This window comes from Mus musculus, chromosome 6 (assembly GCF_000001635.26).
Source record: "Mus musculus strain C57BL/6J chromosome 6, GRCm38.p6 C57BL/6J".
Lineage (NCBI taxonomy): Eukaryota > Metazoa > Chordata > Mammalia > Rodentia > Muridae > Mus > Mus musculus.
Genome location: NC_000072.6, coordinates 130,976,981 through 130,982,661, shown reverse-complemented (window position 1 = coordinate 130,982,661; position 5,681 = coordinate 130,976,981). Strand labels below are relative to the sequence as shown.

The window sequence follows — 5,681 nt, the reverse complement described above, 5'->3', positions numbered from 1 at the left end:
TGGGTGTCTGTATCTGTTTAATTCAGCTGCTGGATGGAGCCCTTTAGAAAGGAGTTATGCTAGGCTCCTGTCTGCAAGAAAAAGATCATATCGTTAACAGTGTCAAGGACTGATGTGTAACCAGGGCATGCTTCTCAAGTTGGGCAACTTATTGATTGGCCAATCTGTCAGTCTCTATTTCATTTTTGTCCCTGCATTTCATGTAGATAGGGCAAGCCTTGCTTTGAAAGTATTGTTGTTACCTTTCCTCATTCATCCACTGGGAGTCTTGCCTCTCTAGAGGTATTTGCCTCTTTTGTGAAATCTGCCTTATCACTGAGAAAATACCATTCATTTTTTTTTTTTAGGTCTGGGTTACAACATTCATCATGAAATATTTTAATTCCATTCATTTGACTGCTAAATACAAGATGTGCTTTTTTTTTTATCAGCAGAACAGCATTCCATTGTGTAAATGGACAACATTTTCAGTATTGATTCTTTAATGAGGGACATCTGTGTTGCTTCAAGTTTCTTGTTATTAAGAATAAAACTTCTATTAACATAGCACAGATCCTAATGTTATGGTGGAGCATCTCTTGTACATATGCCCAGTAGCAGTATAGTTGGATACTTTGTTCCTTCTTAGAAGGAGAACACAATACTCATAGAATCAAATATAGAGATAAAGTATAGAGCAGAGCCTAAAGGTAAGGCCACGCAGAGACTGTCCCAATTTGGGATTTATATTATATGGAGTTACCAGACCAAGACACTATTGTGGATACCAAAAAACATGTGCTGAAAAAACAAACCTTATATGACAGTCTCCAGAGAGGCCCTGATAGAGCCTTATGAATACAGATGCAGATGTTAGCAGACAACGATTGGACTGAGTGCAGGGTCCTTAATAGAGGAGTTAGAGAAGGGACTGAAGGAGTTGGAAGGGTTTGCAACCTCATAGGAAGATCAACAATATAAACTAACCAGATCCCCCAGAACTCCTAGGGACTAAGCCATCAACAAAGGAGTAGACAAAGCTCCAGGTGCATATGTAGTAGAGTATGGCCTTGTCAAGCATCAATGAAAGGAGAGGTCCTTGTTCCCAAGAAGGCTGGATAGATGCCCTAGTGTAGGCGATTGGAGGTCAGGACGTGGGTAGTGGGTGGGTGGGTAGAGGACAAAACTTGTAGAATCAGAGGGAGTAAGGTTGTGATAGGGTGTTTCTGGAAGGGAGGGAAACAAGGAAGGTGGATAATATTTGTGTCACAAAACAGTCTCTAGGCCACATACTAAAATTTTTCTCCACTGAATCCTCTTGGGCAAAGTCTGCATAGTTCAAATTATACTCAGCATGAAAATCCTGTACATTCCTACTAGGATAGTCTCACTTCAAGCTTTCCACTGCTTCCCAAACTCACAGCCCCCAAATTCTCATTGTTCCAAAGAAACGCATAGTTAGGCCTTTCACAAGTATACCCTACTCCTGATACCAACTTCTGTCTTAGTGTTTTATTGCTGGAAAGAAACACCAGAACCAATTCAACTCTTATAAAGGACATTTAATGGGGAATGGTTTATAGGTTCAGAGATTCAATCTATTGCTAACATAGGAGCATGGCAGTATTCAGAAAGCTGTGGAGCTAGAGGAGGAGCCGAAAATTCTGCATGTTGATCCAAAGACAGACAAAAGATTGCCGTCCACATTACTAGAAGGATTTTATGAAAAGCTCACTTCCACGGGGACACACTTGTTCCAACCAGGGCACATATTCTCTATCAAGACTACACCTCCAATAATCCACTCCCTAGGCCAAGCATAGTCAAACTACCATACTGGGATACACTCAGTCTTTGTCAAGAATCTTCGTCTTGCAGTGTGCAGTAGTCAGAACTGAGCAGCAGGACAGGCCATAGTTCCAGTGGAAACAGAATATGTGCTCATAAAACTCTTCCCCAAACACAAACACGAAGATTCAGAGAATAGCACAGATAAAGAAGCAAAAAGAATGTAAGAGCCAGCTGCTACAGAAAAGCTCTGTGAAATTCTGACATGTGGACATGACAGAACTATCCCACTCAGGAACTCATAGCAGCTGTGTTTACCTACGTGCAACTGCACAATATCTAGACAGCTAAATTACTGCATGGATGGGGAGATACTGCTGCCCTTAACACGGAGGGTCCATTCATATTTATTTTGACAAAAATGCAGCTCAGGGCAATGTATATGTGAAGTGATGATCTATTGCTGCTGCTATTACTACAGTCTGTATATTTTGTGGGAGGTGGTTTGCTTGTAAAATGATAACAGCAGCCTTTATACCTCTTCCAACTTACAACAACGTCTTTCCTGATTTTATGACCGCATCACAACTATTGCTTCCAAGTAGATGATGAAGGTAGATATAGTCCCTTAAATAGCTTTTTTTCCTCTATTGAGAATTCATCTTGAGTTATCTTTTATTTACATGAACATAAAGAGGTAAGGGTCTACTGTCATTTGTATACAACTCCTGTTATCTTGAAAAATAAAAATGTTAACAGGAATGCAGTGTGCTCATTCTCTCTAACTAGCAAATCCTTCTTTATGCAAAGATTTTCTCTTGTTTGGCTGTTTTAAATATCCATGTAGAAAAGTCCATTAATGATCTATAGAATGGCTGTGGAGTAACAAATGTGCTTTCTGTATAAAGGAAAGCAGGTAATGTATTCATGTTTCAGAAACCTAACTTTTTACACATCAGTTACATTTCATAATCATGTATTTGGCTCATGGTTCGGCAAAGGTTTCTGGAATACACTTTTAGCATGTGAGAAGCCTAGGCGGTAGATGAATGCTTAGCATTTGACCCTGATCATTTGGCAAGAAAGGAATTTCAAAGTAATATATTTCTTTTGGTGATTATTTTCAATTATTATATCTGTAAAGGTTTCTTTGTAAATACTCTTATGTTTTAGTGTATCTTGAGATTCCAAACAAAATGGTCCCTGCATTTCCTCAAGGTGGTTGATGTAATAGGTTGACTAAAGCAGTCTTGGGCAAGAGATAGGAAATGCAGAAATACATTTTTTTCAGGTTGCATATAATCTTTGCTCTTTTAAGCTCTGTGAGATCTGAAATATATATTTTAGGTTACTTCAGTGTTTTTGACAAAACAGCTTGATATTTCTATCAAACAAATGACTTTCATATTGCCAACTGTCTTTGTAAAAAGCTCACGTATAAAATTCTCTGAAAAAGGCAAAATAAAATAAGGAAAGGAGAGGAGAGGAGAAGAGAGAAGAGGAGAGGAGAGGAGAGGAGAGGAGAGGAGAGGAGAGATAGAAGAGAAGAGAAGAGAAGAGAAGAGAAGAGAAGAGAAGAGAAGAGAAGAGAAGAGAAGAGAAGAGAAGAGAAGAGAAGAGAAAGCATGGTGGCACATTCCTTTAATCTCAACATTCAGGGGGCAGAGCAATGCAGATCTCTGAGTTCAAGGTCAAAGTACAACCCAAATTTCAGGACAGCCAAATTTAGGCAGTGAGGAAATTGGAAAACAGAGAGTTGATAAAAGAATAAGTCAATAGGGCGTGTTGCATCCCCAGCAAGTAGAAGTTTTGGCTATGGGACCTGTATTGAGAGTAAAGAATTAAAGGATTTTCAGGGACTATAGATGGAAGTTAGCTGGACCTAAAAAATTAGCAGTGATTAAGAAGACACCACCATGTCTGAGGTAAATTCTTCTGTGAAGTATTATTATTATTATTATTATTATTATTATTATTATTATTATTATTATTATTATAAATTATTTGTGAGGACCTAGAAGTTGTCTTTGAGAGAGCCAAGGTTATACTTCCTGCTGTAGCTGGATTTGGTAATGTGTATGAATCATCCAATCTGGTACTGGTTTTGACAGTATGAAAGGGCCATGGAGGGCAGCTGAGTCTTGACACTGTGAGAGTCCAGGGAAGACCCATTGCTAATGGTTCAGTCTCAGTTGCAGTTGATAGCCCATGACTGTGGTGATTCACAGAAAAAAATTGAGGTTTCGTTCCATAAAGAGAGCCTATAAGAGGCTATTTTTGAAGCCTAATTTCAGCAGAAGACCCCAGCATTCTGGACAGTCCAGTATCATGTGATAGCCACCAAGAACAGCAGGAGTGGTAGAGTGGAGTCAACCACAATCTAGAATGCTACAAAGAGCAGAGCTGGTGAAGTGATGCAAGTCCTTTGTAGAAACACCGAAGTTTATGAGTGGATCCTAGATATTGGAAGCTGTGTATGGTGGAAAGCTGCTCCCAGGGAGTGGAACCAGCCCAGGTTAAAGAAGTTGTTGCAGTCCACAAATACAAAAAGGGAATTAGAGATTTTAACACTGCTTTTATATGAGACATAGAGATGCAGAGTTTGGAGTTGCCCAGCTGATTTCCAGTCTTCATTAGTTCTAGTATTTCCTCAATATGGAATTTAGGAATGCTTTTAAATGTCCTATAATGTTGGAGGTATGTGATCTGCTATTTGATTTTTTTATAGGGGATTACATTTAAGTGATTGAATCTCAGAATGAACTTTGGAATTTTAACATTGTTGACAATGCTATACTATAGAGACTTTTGAAGTTGGAACAAATGCATTTTGCATTATGCCATGCTTATGTGTGTCACCCATAGACTCATGTGTTAGAACAAGTCTATGGAGGCTAGGAAGTGGTGTAGAGTGGTTTGAATATCCTTGGACTATGGAGTACCACTATTAGAAAGTGTGGCCTTATTGGAAAAAGGTGTGTCTGTGTAGGGGTGGACTTTGAGACCCTTATCCTAGCCAAATGGAAGCCAATCTTTTCCTGGTTACCTAAGAATCAAGACGTGGAACTTTTAGCTCCTCTTTTAGTACCAATCTGCCTGGATATTGACATGCTCCCAAAAAGATAAGGGACTGAACCTCTGAAATTGTAAGCAAATACCAATTATAGGTTGCCCCTTATAATATTTGCTTGATCAAGGTGTCTTCACAGCACTGAAATCCTAACTGGGTCTCAGTAATAAACATAAATGATTAATAATGCAAATTTCCCACATGACTATGTAACAGAAGAGTCTAGAAGATTCCTCTCTAGGGTATATGGTCTCCTCAGTCATAGAATTTTGACTTAAATAGAATTTAAAAGATTACATCCCTCAAGTGGTAAATGCTTCAAATCTAGTAAGAAAACAATTCGTTATCCCCTAAAAATGGTACATCTTGCCATATCTTTCTTAGCTTGTATGTAGCTAGGTATCATAGTAGTAAAGTCTTTGATAAATTTTATCCTCCTGGAAGACTGCAATATATTTTCTGACCTTTGGATAAGTAGTCAAAGGACAAATATTTCCTGATTGATTTCAGATTAATCTTTATATTCTGGTGTCACACTGTGTTGTGTCTTCAGCAATAGGGTGTCACCATGTAGTTAAGGTGAGTAAGCAAGGATAGAGGCAATAGATGTCCTGTGTTGGAGAACTCTGTGGGTCCTGCCTTGAACTTGATTTTCATTTAATAACTCGTGTTTCTGTGGCTTAATTATATATATGTATATATATATATATATATATATATATATATATATATATATATATAATATTTAGGTTTTTCTGTATGGAGTAACTCTGTGTCATCCTGACTGTGCTGCAAATTAGTCTACAGACCAACTTGTCCTAAATTTCAGAACCTTGCCTGCCTC

General features: G+C 38.4%; 1 pseudogene; it reads left to right on the top strand.

The window, feature by feature from the left end:
- Gm6608 (predicted gene 6608) lies at window positions 2,153-3,225 on the top strand (annotated as a pseudogene).